The following is a 15,495-nucleotide window of genomic DNA, read 5'->3' as shown; positions in this document are numbered from 1 at the left end:
CAAGGTTCTATCTTGGCAAGTAAGTTCTGACTTGCTCTGAGTGAACAAACCCACAAAATGTTCATCAAACATTTTAGTACTCAACATGCAAGCATTTTGTGACATGTTGGTGTGATGCATGACGAGGGACATAACTACTAAAAATATACAGATGTTCTGTATCTACACTTTTATCTGTTACAATAAAGTATCTCAAGGTCTGATTTTTCCATGAAGACTGAAGTTTTGTATGGGATGATGAGAAGAGGTGTTGCATACAGTCATGAAGGCATCGAGAGGCAAAATGAAAACTGCAAGTCCAGATTGTTAGGCCACAGTTCATGTGAACCCAAAATTGCAGCTAACACAACCAAAAGTGGATGAAAATAGACAATCAGCTGAACACGACAATATTTTAGTGCTTTTAGAGACGTTTTGCTTTATTCTTTTACACCAACCCCCTAAGGTGACTACGGACCTTCTGTAGGACAGGACAACGCAAGCTTGGACAGGACAGGACAGGACAGGATACTGTAATAATCCCAAAAGGGGATTTGGTGTGTCAGTCTGGTACAATGCATAGGAGGCACAAGGCGCCACTGTTACATAAGGAATACACTGGAAAGCAATAAGGTGAAAAGGATAAGAGGGAACAAATAAGGGAACAAATAAACATAAATAAGACTGGAGGGGTGTGTACATGACTGTCTACATGTTTATGTTATGATTCACAGTAATTACACTTGATTCATTTCTACGCCACAAGTTGTGCCTCTTGCAAAAAGTGCTTAAATGAAGTTCTCAGCACAAAACTGGAACCTAAAACAGAAGCAAATGGAGATGATCGGACATCGGTGGCTTATTAGCTGTTAATTCGCAGACTTCCATTCCTCAAGTCTCACTGAGGATTTTATAATGGCGGGTCCTGCTGCTGTTAAGCTTCTGGATCAACTTCTAATCTTATGCTCCTCATGATTACCATCACCTCTCAATGCTTGTCCGGCGAGGCTGGGACAGCGTCAGTTTGGGGGGGTTTAATATTGTAGATAAAATTCCAATCAGAATACTGCACACAGAGAAAACTCATGAGGACTCACATTTATTAGACTTAATACGTCTGAGAGTGAAGATGAACCCTTTTTCCTCTATGATGGTATACTATTTGGATCGCATGAGTGTGAAGTTATTATAAGTTATTATCTGTAAGAGTTTCATGATATCCAACCCTTGTTATTTGTACAGATGTTGGTTGACATTAGTACAACTACAGCTGTTCAATGTATTTGTGCTATTTCATATCATCTCTATTTAGTAGTTCTGTTTTATCGTAGCACTGTATTCGATAGCATTCAAACACAAGGATTTAAAGGAAATTCATTTGATTTTATTTACCTAGTAGCCTTGATGTTTATTGTTGGCTCTCTTAACCTCATGTACAAGCAATATTAAGTTACTACTAATGCAAACCAACCACTTCTTGCTGCTGCTTCACTTTAAAAGCATTCAACTGGTGAAACCTGAAGTGGCTTTGACTGTGAAGTAGACATTGCCGTTGCGAGCAATCCTAAGCATTGCAACTTTAAACTCAATAGTCTGGTCTAATCATCCACCGCATATGCCTGAATTCATCAGCTACGTCTGCTTCAGTTACATGAGCATGAGTGTCTTTGCCACATGAATCTAAATCCTACAAAGGATGCAGCCGAAGTCCTGCACAAAGAAAACTCAGATGCATCCATTTTCCATTGTAACACCCCCCAAACTCAATTTTCACTCACTGGCAAAGTAAAAAGTTACTTACCAGGAACAGCTAAGGTGTCTAAATTCCAAGAGAGAATGCCATGTGTTGGCACAGCAGGAATGCACTGCACTGCGGAGAGTGTGATATTGCGAATATATCAAGTTTGCGTGCCGTTGCGTTGTTGTGACCGGGCTGGCATCACCTTTTTAGAATGCTGGTAAGCCTTTAATACAATTTAGCATCTTCATTATGCCCCCTTGTTTCGACTGATTGCATTAGGCTCCCGTGTAAACCCGAGGATAAAGGGAACACATTTTCCCATATAAGAATTCTTTATCTCGTGGCAAACACTGTATTACGCGTCGCTTAAGGTGTTTGCTCTTTTGTCAGTCCAGACACCATCTGGGTAAACACAGTTCCCACTGCCCATCTGTTTGCTCAAATTTATTTTTTTGTTAATTTCAAAGACAACCAGGGTGCCCACTACTTACAACTTGACAGGTGGGAGAGGTGTGAAGTTGGCAGGGTGCCACATCATCACAGCCAGCAGGCCAGTTGCTTCTTTGTACCATAGTCTGCAATATTTTACTGTAGACAGAAGCTATTGGATGATAATTATAGTCAATATGATTGGTGTCAGAGGTAACTAGTTAGAACTTTTTTTTTTTTTCGAATAAGCATTTAAAAATATTCTCAGCTAAAAAGGTTCACTCACTAGTGATTTCCAGAAGATTTAACCTCATCTTGCCCTCTGACGTACGAGACTCATGTGAGCTCATGGTTGGTTGTTAAAAAACGAGTGGCAGTTCAGTGTCGTGACATTTTGTTCTTAATATCTCAAAGGCTCCACCATCTGGTAACTTCCTGACTTCCTCTAAACTGTCTTCAGGAGCATTAAACCCATTGGTTCCTTTACTGAAGATGTAAATCTATTAAGTGTCTCAGACGTTTTCTTTTTTTTTCCTTTACTTACACATAATTGCATAAATTCTTGTTGGCATATGACTTTACAAATACAAGAGAACAAAGGTCACTGGGTGCATACTGTACATTAAAATTGCTTATAAGTGGTCTTATAAATGGTCTTATCAGTGCAATTCCATAACCATTACCAAGATAGGCAAGACCTCAAGTTCTACTACAAACCATGTAATTACAACACCACGTGATCCACTGGGGCAAAAAAATTGGTTTTTTTTCCCCATAAGCTTACATTTTAAACAAAGCAGCTGTAAAAGGGTGGATACTTTTTTAGAGCATCACACCTCTTTGATCATAATTTGAGCTATTACATCCAATACACTTCAGAAACTCTAGAAGAATCGAAGATTAGATCATTTGCATCTCTATTCGAGTTAGCCGGGCACAAAACCAGAAGTTAGCCGGGGGAAATCTCTAGCGCGGGCCCAACAAACGTGGAGATTTATGCGATTGTATCGTCAGGAAGTCAAGCCCTTATGGGCTCATGCGCCACTGAGCAGCTTTCAAAGGAATGAATGGGTCTCTGCCTCCAAAGCTGTATTCAGATTTTAATGTAACCTCTTCGAGTGAAAGGCTAGTTGCCTACTGCTCCAATTCTGGTGACCTCTCACACATAGCTGCTGGTTGCATGAGCATTACTGACAGTGAAGAAGCAGTCTCGTGCAAAACAAGATTTATTCCTACTTCTGTAACAGTAAACAGCGCTCGTGCCTGGTGTTGACTGTGCTGTATTACGAGCTTAACAAGAAATTTACGGCAGATAATAAGAGTGTTAACTGTTGTAAACAGCTCAGCTACAACTAGGAACTGACTACCCCACCCACCACAGACACACACACACAGCAGGAGCTCCACTTCACCCAGATAGTGACTCTCTTAAAGGGCTGTAAACATCCTGCTGATGACTGTCAAAGCACCAAGAGACTACCAGTTTTCACAGAAAATACACAGAGAACCTGATTAGCTCTGATTACCAGCTCTGCATTGCTACCACCCCGCTCTCAGTCGTTGCTCCCTCATTCATCTGTTGAATGCTGTAAAGGAGAATTTGATGGTAAAGATGCCACCAACAACCAGTCACTGGGTCTGACCACTAACAAAAAAAAAACTGTATACCAATCCAAAGCATCGGTATTAGACAACTTGGGAATAAGACTCGACAATCAACCATCTTTCCCCAGAGTCACTTACTAGCTCGATCAAGACATCCCTTAGGTGCATTAGACGGTCCAGTCCAGTGGCTGTGTTATTCTGCGCACCGCATTAACACCAGAAGCCCATGCACATTTCCTTGTGCACACTTCAGACAGAGACTGTGAGAAATAATAAAGGAGGTGATTTTGCAGCCCACCATCCCTAAAATCATTAACTGACTTTACAGCCCTTGCAAAGAAGTCTGTGCGCTGTACAGTAAAAGGCTCAGTAATGATGAGCGCTGGTCATGAAGCCAGCGGAACATGGAGGCCTCCCTTTGAAAAGAGACTTAGATAAAAGGCATCTATATGAAGACGTAATGAAAGACTCTGTTTTTTTTTTTGTTTTTTTCTCCGCAACAATAAACCGGCCTTCGCTGGCTCAGCAAACACGGGATGATAAAAGGGTGGCTGATGCACATTTGATTGTGAAATCTCTGCTATAAAAGAGAGGATAAAGTGATTCTAAATCAACCATAAAATTGCAGATGGTAATCCAGCGTGCGCCAGTAAATATGTTAAATGACTATCATCATTATCACCTCTCCCTGCCTGACCCGTGGCATACATCATTACTTTAGCAATGAGATGGAACTTCATCTTTCTTGGAGGGAAGAGTTTTATTTGATTTTCACAACAAAGCAGCCGTTGTAATATTTTGTCTTGTGCCACGATTTTCTCACATCCAATCTCCCCGATATTTTTGGACCGAGACGGCGCACCAGTCATATGTTGTTGATCTAATGAGGCTGTAAAGTCATGTCTTAAGTGCAACTAAGGCTTTTATGGATTAAGCTTTAAGGACATTTTCTTGAACATTCTCAACCCACAAAAATAAACACAGAGCCCTCAAATTGATTTATAGACTGAGATCAAGTTAAGATACGTGAGCTCCGCAGAAGCAAAACAGTAGCCGCAGGATTCCGGTCAGTTCGACACTGAAATCAGATAATCTGCTCCGAACGTCAGACAAGCTTCACCTGTTGGCTTTTTTCATCTCCTCTCATGCAGAGCAGATCAATGTCAACGAGGTCATCATTCCTGAAAATAACCTTCCCCGTGGCCTTGTTGGTGCGCCTTCTTTTGAGACATCGTGTCGTTTCTTTTTAGCCGTCCACTGAGTTGCAAAAGCGAGGCTCGTGGTGGACACATGAACTCTGAGCTCTGCCCTCGTGGGAGAGGATGGTAAAATAAAATCAAGATTATCTGGGAGAAATCTTGACTCAACAAAGCAAAAGCTTATATAGAAAGACAAAACACAACTTTTAACCTTTCAACATCAGTCTCCTGGGTGAACGTCCTCTGTCGGTTTGACCAATCCATGTTCTCAACCTCTAGTCAGATGGTGTAAAGTCTTATCCATGGACAGATTGAAGCGGCTGTTAGCCCAGATTTTGAGATTTCTGTTTTTTATATTAAAGTTAGAACCTATAATTTGTTCATGACATCACATCCTGTTATTGATACTACTTGTTGTAGACATTTTTACAACTATAGCTGTTTGTATTTGTGCTATGTAATTAACGCTCTATTCAAAAGTAATTTCTTCTCTTTCCACTGATTTCCTGTCTAACTCTGTGGCTACAATTTTGGGATTTTAACTCACCGACAAAAGCAGGAGAACAGGTATCTCTGCCAGGCCATTTCATGCTACAAAAATGTATTCATCCACTTTATACAATACAGATGTAATTATACATTTTTGTTCTTTTGTTACATACTCCCCCCCTGCTGGATGGGATATGTGTAACCAGAGATTCTCTTGACCATTTGTTTGTGCTTTCTCCCAGGTGACTGAGAGGAGGACCTATAAAGAAGAAGGAAGGTGGCTTGTACCCCTCTCTTGCTTCTCCTTAGTCCAGCCTAAGCAGCAGCAGTTTACTTCTTGTGTTTGTTCTGTTATGTTTCAGCTTTAGCTTTTGTTATTTCTTGCTTTAGTTGGCGAGTCTGTTTGTCCTCTTTTCGTGGCTTTATTTCCGAGGTATAGACATATGTGGATTTAGGTTGGAGAGGAGAGCGCAGATCCTACGGCCTGCTGTGGGTTGGTCTGGGTGTCGCCTCCTCTTCTTTTTTGTTTCTTTTGGCCGGCTCACCAGCTTTTGTTAGTGACTTCTGTTTGCATTAATAAATTGATTAATAATTGTGATATCCTGACTCGTTAATTATGTCGGGCCTTCTGCGGACGAGCTGCTTTTAGAGGGTCGTGACATTCTTGAACTAAACCTCTGTTCCTAAGAGTGATCCGAGTTGGAATCACCAAATTCTCTGAACGTGTTTTTATGTGTCTTCCACAAACAAGCCTCTAGCTGGCTTTCACCCATGACACACACACACGCGCAGCAAGAAGAGAAAAGTGGTGTAGGTGATGATGCACAATTTGTTCACATGCAGTGGGTCATAATGGCTCCATTAGGGTCTGTGTGGCCACACATGATCCCCTCTGTGTTCACACTTGTGCAAGCCATGCTCTCATTCAGGGCTGCTGCGGTTTAATCTGCAGCATGAAATGGGAGGACTGCTTTCGAAGAGGACAGGAAAGACTGAATGTGAGGACACTGAGTCGAAACGTCTCAGTGTCTTTGTTCCATCCCAAAGGACAGCACCTGTCCTCTTCTTAGGGACGCCTCTATCTCAGAAGAAAAGGTTTCATGCTCAAATGTTCAACTTTAAAATTGTCATTTTGGTTATTTAGTTAATAGCTTTTTTGGGAGTATTCCATTTTCTTTGGTTGATTCCATAAACACAGTAGTTGATGACTAAAATTTTTAGACCTTTGTTCTAAATTTCTTCTAATGTTCAAACCCAGAGAAATCTGCTAGTTCACTCCATGTTTTATTACATTTGATCGTCGGCTGCCAGGGAGAGTCTGAGAATGAGAGAGGAAGTCAGCGAACGTGACCAGACATAACCTGACTAAAACCTTAAAAGGGATTTTCTGTAGTGATGGCAGTTGTTTATCAGTGACGACAACAAACAACCCAAACTCAATGTTTTGTTGCGGATTGAGGGACCTGACTAAGAAGAAACACAATTCTACCGTTGTTGTTTCTTCAGCTGCTACGCACGCAGCTTTCACCACTTTAGCATTCTTTTTCTGGATCAGGAAACGCTTCAATGGGTCGTTCCACAGAACTCTGACAAATTATGAGTGCTGTTGTTTAATATGGAGAACCTGTTGGTTTCCAGCCAGCGGAGGAATGTACAGTAAGTCCACTACTCACTTGGAGCTTCCTGCTGAGTCAAGTTTTTGATCTGGGAAGCCAAAAGAGGTTTCTGTAATCACCAGGAGGGACGCTACACATAGCAGTTTGATCTACTATGTCATTACAACATAGCTCTTAAAATAGCCTCTTAAATTTAACATTCACATTTCTATTCTGTGTCTGCTTGCTCCAACATACAAGTGGAGACGGATAATGCTGACAGCAACTTTAATATTCATGCACAGGATCATCTTATTATGAAAATGCCCCCCCCCATGTCGTATTGGATGCATATTCCCCCAGTAGCTCAGCGCGACATATGTGGTTTCTTTATAAGGCCTTGGCAGCTGTTTGGAATTTTAAATAAAGTCCTGTAAGTTTGAACAATGCTTATATGCTCAACATGCATTTGTAAAGATGGATGCGCCGTTGGCTCTGGCAGAATGGAGCGAAATATTGGAGGAGGGCATGCTGTGCATGACAAATTGTTGGTGAGGGAGAGAGAATTGGATTTTAATGTGTATGCCAGAGATGAACTAAAGCCAGAGCGGCATGTTAATGTCAGGTGGAAAGGGTGCCACCGCCTGAGGACATTTTACTCTGAAACAGAGCGAGAGGAAAGGACAGAAAGTGAGTTTTGTCAAAAAATAAATTTCAAAAAAAAAAAAAAAACCCTCCCTTTCTGAGTTGAATTTGTGGGCTCAGTCCCCTTTATGTTCTCTAAAGATTTATCATGGTCATTTTGTCGCATGTGTCAGCAAAAGCAAAATCTTCCTTATTATCTATTTGCTCAGTGTTTCTCTATCACTTTCTTTTCCTCCTGAAGGTCAGAATCAACAGAGCCCTGAATGTCTATGACTGATCCTGATCCTCTCGAAGTAGGAGGGTGTTTCAAAGCGTCGTGTTAGGAGCTCGGCTCACAGCTTATCCCGCTGTTGCTGGCGTGAAAAATGTGGGCCCAATCTTTGAACGACCCGTTCCTGCCTCTGGAGGCGCAGCCATCGGGGGCGGGGCCGGCCGTGCAGTCGGACGGAAGTGCAGGAGAACAAGCTGCAGATAACGCCAGCCCTCACCTGATTGGATGGGAGCGGAGGAGCCTTTCCCGGGAACCAGAGGAGCCAGGCTCAGGCCACTCAAGCCAGAGAGTCATTAGTCTTACCCTGGGCTAAGACCGCGGCCCGGGGGGGAAACACCTCACCTCATACCCAGCAGTGTGTGTCAGAAGGAGGCTTTGCCTGATTGATTACACAAGAGCAGGTTTTTGTAGGATAACATGCGTTACTGAAATCAAAAGGATCATTTCATAACCTATATTCATCAGATCAGATTCACCAAAATTGTCTGTGTACTGGGTACGCTGGATTGATTTCTCGTTCGAAAAGCGAAAGACTGTTTTGCATTTGAACATCAATACTTCCGCCTGCTTTGCTTGCACATTTGATGCACTGTTTTGAGTTTCAGCAAAAAGTGCATTTTCCTCCTGTACTTGCCCGGCTTTGAAAATAAAGTCTAGCACAGGATAAGTATCGTTCGACCATGTGTGGTGCGCATCAAAACCCCACATTTCTAATCTGGCTATCTGCGCCACGCTTCCCCAGATGGCCTGTAAATTAAACTGCAAATGCTCTGAAAATCTTATGACAACAGATACAGTGTATTAACATATTTGATGGCATACACTCACACCGAGAAGTCTATTTGTCCTCTGCAGAGCACGCTGCATCCTGGGTAATAATTGCCACACCAAAATACAGTGAAGCAGGTTTTGCAAGAAGCCATTTGGACAATAAAGTAAATTTGTTCAGTGCCCTCAACAGCACTTCAATAAATAATACAAGCCGCTCTGAAATTGCATTGTTATTGAATACAAGCTGCGGGTGATTCCCGGATTACCCTTCCCCCCCCATGTATCAATTCACATTGCACAGAGATGGGAAGTATTTACTGTGGAGAAGCTTTATGGGATTTAATCATCATTTGAACTTTTGACTTTATCTAATTATCCACTAATCTATCCATTACATGTAGTAAGTGCTGTGACAGAGGTTTTAGGATTTTGTGTGCATCTGCCCTACAGTTCCAGCGGGGGTTAATCTTTTAAGTAGTGACAATCCTGATACCTAAACCTGAAATATGTAACTTTTTATTTATTTATATATTTATTTATTTTTTGGCATTATGCCTTCAGCAAGTTGTGAACAAATATTGACCTACTGATATGGTGAAGTTGTGAGCAAACAGTTGCTTATTTACGCATCAAGCCGTTACAGCTGCTTCAGTGACAGGCAGTGCCAAACAAAAAGGTTTTCAGCCTTGATTTGAAAGAGGCGAGAGCCAGAGCGGACCTACTTATTTCTGGGAAACTTCATTGACACAAAAAGCACAGGATGCACACACTTGGAAACAGTAAGTAGATGTGTTTTAACGGTTTCCATAGAACAAAATGCTGCCACTTTGTTCACCACGTATAGCTAGTTTACACTTTTCTCTGCTCGTCTGTATATTACTCAGGAAACAATAGGTGATATCCTGATCTGAGTCTTTGGATGGTGTGCCTCAATAAAACAGGAAACAGAAAAGACATGATGTTAGCCTGAGGAGACATAACACTTTCTCACCGTCAGGTATTCAGAAATTTCTTTTAAAATACAAAAAATGTGAACGTAAGATGTGTATTCTATCTATTTTTCTCTATTTTTCATACAGAACATGTTTAGCATTTCTATCTGTCCTGAGCGGCGGTTTCCTCCTCTGGTGCTCTTTCTGAGATTTCTGCCATTAATCTCCTGTTTATAGCTTTTCGGGTGGAGAGTTCTTTAATGAACACATTTTCTAACTGGGAACAGAGAAGTATTACTTGGCTCGCGTGCAAGAAGAAAAAAAGCGTTCATCTCCTCTGTTCTTCAGGCTGCTCTTTCATCAGAACGAGGCGCGAACACGTGGCTGCAGCTGAATGGAGAAGTGAGGTCAGACGCGGAGCCACCTGGATCTGAGGAGGCCGACGCTTCTCTCTCTCTGACCTGACAGTGTTGGGCTGCGTCCAGGGAGAGGCAGAGCGATCTGAGATGTCTAATATAGGCCCATCTGCCTGCCTCCCCTGGGTGCCCCTGCTACCTTGCCCCGCCACGTGTTCCCCCGTAGCCTACATTCCCAAATCGGCGGCAGCCGAGTCCGCATTCAGCATCTGTCTGTGCTAGATACGTCAGTCTGTACCGGCCCTCTCACAGCCCCTTCACTAATACTCAGAGGATATTCACCTACTCCAGGCTTCCCACACTTCTACAGTAAATTATCACCTCCCCAGAAAGAAAGCACTGCGCTGCCGGAGAGTTTGGATTACACAGCGTTGAGTGCTGGGCCCAGACAGTTGACATTGCTGTGTAATCATCATTACCCTCACAGCTGCTTCTCAATAGGGTCACAAGGACGGCAGCGCTCAAGTATCATACAATAAATGCCATGTAAATGCTCGAATCTTCAAACTGCTCCTTGTCTGAAGAAGTGTTTGTGTAAGTGGCTGTTTATCTGAGCCCCGAGAGATTGCAGTGATAAAAGCAGCGACACTGAGAGGAGAAAGATCTACAGGATGTAATCACATTTATTTTAATTCAATTTAGGGAAATAGAAAGAGTGTGTTTGACCCTGAAATGATGTGTCTGTTAATCCATTGTATAAATATTTACCCATGACGCCAAGTCTATGCATAACCTGTAACCCTGCACGGCAGAAACCTTCATCTCGTCTTATGATTCTATTGAGTCCTAATGCTCTAACTTTCTTTGAAAAGTCAAATATGTATGTGAGATGAGAAAAACACTGCCTGGTTGCAATAATTTCGATAACTTTTGGGAATCAAAAGTAATATTTCTTTACTCTAGTGGAGCAATTTGTGTCATTTCTTTCAAGAAACTGGCTCGTTCTTACAAAACGTTTCTCGAGCGAGTTAACTTGCTTTGGAAGTAATCTTACTTACTTTCCCTTCACTACCTGTTTGAAAAACTTTACGGGATCATTTGTTGGACTTTTTCCAGCGTAACTTGTGATTTTATTTCATTTAAAAGTTTACTTGATGAATGATTTCTGGCAGGACAGTCAAAGTCTTGGCCAATCCAAGTCTCCAGTATGGGGGTTATACAAGGACCCTCCTGAATGGGTCAATCCTACCTTGACAGGGTGTTCTCAGATTAATATGTTCCTAAGTATTCAGCACTGTGCAGATGATGGAGAGGAAAATGGTGATACAGAGTACATACTGATTCTGATTACATACTGTTTTTTTTAATTTATTCTATTTATTTATTTATTTATTTATCTTTTTGTGTTTTATTGGCTTGGTGAAGTTTCACAAACAATATTGGTTAGTTGTTTGTGGCTTTCACTGCCCAATAATTTCTCCACTTGAAGGGTAAAGATGTATTACGATATAGATTTGTAAAAAATGTTTACATTCATATTTAGAAAAATAAATAAATAAATAAATAAAAATACTCTCAAGCTTTTGTGTGGTTCGGTTGGCCAACAACACTCCTCCTGACAAGAAGTTACTTTTTGGTCGTAAATTTTCCAAAAGGATTATTTATCAATTAATATTTACTTGGTTAGAAATAACGAACATCTTTATTTAGTACAATTTAGTACAATATTTAGTTCATTTCAAGAGGAAAATGATGTTTCTCAAGAAAACTGGTATTACACCTGACCTAAAAAAATACAGCACCCTGACAGGTACCATTTCATGAATTCAGCTCCGCAAACCGTTCTACAATACCACATGGATATTCATCATGCCAAAGTCTTAAGAAAGAAGTTTTGCTACATTTTTTTTTTTTTTTCTTGCAGAAGTTGCTGCTCACAGGGAGAAATGTGTTGATGAATGAAGCTCTCATACAATGTGAGTTGCTGACAGCTCTGCAGACCTGGGGGACCAATTCATTTGCAGCGCTAGTGCGATATGTTGAGATCAGTCCCTCAGATGTCCCAGACGCCTGAGCACTTTAAAAGAGTCGCAGGCCCGCGCTGGCACTGGAAATTCAGCAGTGCTCCAAATGAATCAATGCTTTGGAGCGCACAGCCTTTGCAGGTTTTCTCATTACCTGACTGTATGAATCAGACCTCCACCAGTTGAGTTTCCACTTATAATTTCTGATGTAGACTACAGTAGGCCAGAAGTGGCTTTACATATCGGTCTATTGAAGAAATAGATGGTAATATGTCTTGCTTCATCAAGGTATATGAAGTCATCCAGCATGAGGCAATAGCATGGAGACTCCTGCACTGTGACATGGTAATTGGATGCACTGTTTCCTTTGCTCTTGGGATGACGGCCTTACAGCGTTTTTTGACAACATGGGAAGAAAATTACATGGCAGGGAAGAAGTCAAGTTTTCCTCTTTATTTAATGCAGTTATTTTTTTTTTTTCCAGTCCGAGACCTTCGGGGCAATTTTGACATTCATTTGAGTCTTGTATTATTTATACCTCTGATTTTGATAAAACACTGTTGAAGCACTTTGTCTGGAAAAAAAAGCTCTTTCCCGTCACTGGAGCTCTTAAAAGTCCACCTTGTGCTTTAAGTCATTGACCTTCCCTTTGTTCTATTCATCATTTAACAAATGGCAATGCCCATAGAAAGGCTCGACTCTATTCCCTGCTGTGAATTCCATTAGATGTACGGACACACAATGGAGTATTTTTTAACTCTTTGACATTGCCATGGTAATGGACTGTGGACGTGGCATGATATGTAGGATATAATATGCAAAATACTGAATAAATGTATGATATGTTACTGCTGTCCATGGCTTTTATATCACAGGAAAACCCTTGAACCTCTGTGAGAGTGCTGCTCCAGGTGTGTTGCATGGGGCATTTACCTGAATACATTATCTTAGGGTTAATTATGTGACCCACTGTGCACAAAAAAACTGAGACTGTGCTTGTGTGTTTGTTTGATATTTTCATTTCAAATCAATCGAGGTTCTCCTGGTCCTGCAAGGACAGAAAACCAGTGTTGTCCTTAAACCCTAACCAATGAATTATACTCGGTCTTAAGCATGATCAATACTTTAATTAATTACAGGAAAAACTGTCTTTGGTGCCGTAAGGACTTCATATTGGATATGGATTTGTTGATTATTTTTTTTTCCTTTATTAGTTCGTACTGTTTGCCACAGACTTGTCCAAAAGATTTGTGGTATCAGGTGATGTAACAACTGCAAACCCACCAGTCACAGAGCTTGATTCAGAGTCAGTAAGCCTAGTTAATTACTGCATATTTTTAGAAGGCAATAATTAGTATTTTCTATGGAAGGCTTTAATATTACATCTAATTATGTCATGTAGTATCAAATTAATTTTTTAAAAATGACAAGTGCCATTCTAAGCAATACAGTGTAATTACAAACTAAAAGCTTCCTCTTGATTTTCCGCCATTGAAAAAGTAAATGGATGTGAAAATGATACCGAAGATTACTCCCTTAAAATAAAACGTTAAAAAAAAAAAAAAAAAAAGGGAACTTAATTAGGGGGTTTGATAATTAGCCGGTAAAAGCTCACACAAAGCAGCCTGTCACGTTCAGAACTCTCACATGGACAATAACTGTAGCTTATTGTGAGAGAAACAGACACTTTGTGTCATTTCTTTCTGCTCGTACATGACATAAGGTATTCAAAATCTTCCTGATAGCGTCAATATTAGTTGGCCATATTGTGCTACTTTGAGCCTGACCTCACGCTGTTTAAATGATGCATTTGGACAAAGGCCTCAAATGATACACCACGAGCCACAACAATTTCAGCTAATAGCAACTCCCTTAGTCCACTATCACAATTATTGCAGCACGGTAGCTTGAGCTCGAGCAGCAGTCTCCTTGTCTTATAATTGGAGCCGTCACAGAAGAACCAAATACTGCAGCTCCTCAAATGGCATGAGGCTGAGTCCACAAGCAAGTCAATCCCTACATGAGCCAATGGTAACATGCCCGACTTTACAGCAAGAATAAACACGTATTGCCTTGTGCAAATAATGGTTTGGGTCTTATACATAACTGATCACTTCATGACAACTGTATAGGGGTACATTTGTATATGCCTCAATTATTTAAATTATAACAAAGCTTAAAGTTATGCATGATTAGAGTTGTGGCCACTTTGAGTGACGGGTAGCCAGGAGCTACGATGTCTTCTCAGCCTTAATAGCTTGATTGTAGTTAACTGGACTACAGGACCAGCGTGGAGGTACGGAGGCCTATGTTTCGATTAAACGAGCGAGTGCTGATGGACTTTAACCGGCAGACACCAGCATGTAGCCAGAGCCTGGAGCGAAAACACAGGAGGCCAAATGTATTAACCTTGTGTTCGTATGAAAAGAATTTCACTTATACCACTTTCAATGCAGGTTTCCAAATGCATAGAAATCCACTGGCAGTGACTTTGCGTACTGGCTACTTCTTTTACACCATGTGTATCATAATGCACGCAGTCTTTTCAGTCTGATAAGTGTGATGTTGCAAATTGGTGAAAGATTACAATTGAATTATGGTTACATTTTATCATTAAAAATGTTGTTATCCCTGTTACCCTTATTTTTACTGTGTTCTTTAGTTAGTTAGTGTGCATAATGATAATGATGATGGTATTGATCTTTATGTGAATAAACAAATGAATAAATTATATTGATATAATTAAAGATTATATTATTTCAGGTGTAGCAGGTACTATACATCTGTGGTCGTGCATAATAGCTGTGTCTCATCATACAATCGCTCCTTTGATGTTGCTAGAGGACATAGCTTATATGCGGTTTAGGCTAGAATGTCTGTAAATTTGATCAATCATTACGAGAAGTAACAGTCTATGAAATTTTCTTGAACGGTTGCCCTCCTGACACCTTGGCACTTTGGTCATGTAATGGAACGCTGAAAACTGCAGATTTTTACAGCTGGGAGAGCATCAGACTGAAGATCTGAAGGTCCCTGGTTTGATCCCGGGTTTCAGCACATGCTCCCTGAAAGCAAAGGCACTGCACCTTCAACAAGACAATGGACTACCAGAACTAGCAGGACTTGTCCAGGCTTGGAACCCCACTGTTTTTTGCAGCCAAAGCAAATTCCGTTCTCCTTCTGGAGCAGCTGCAGTGTGGGATCCTGGCTCCACGTGCAACATGTTCTCGATAGAGCAACATGTTCTCGATAGAACAACATGAAGCGTAATGGAAATTTCATCAGTTGACCGTGGAACAGTGTTGGTCTTGGCAAAAATACTTGAGTTCCTTTTCAAGAGCCTGGATAGCTCAGACGGTAGAGGGTGAGGGTCCAAGTCCCTGTTCAGGCACAACAAGGATCCTTCCAATGGCTCCTCGATTTAGCATTTCACCAAGGTATTGCTCACGTGAAGGCTCT

Source organism: Acanthopagrus latus, chromosome 6 (assembly GCF_904848185.1).
Source record: "Acanthopagrus latus isolate v.2019 chromosome 6, fAcaLat1.1, whole genome shotgun sequence".
Lineage (NCBI taxonomy): Eukaryota > Metazoa > Chordata > Actinopteri > Spariformes > Sparidae > Acanthopagrus > Acanthopagrus latus.
Note: the sequence above shows the minus strand (reverse complement) of the source record.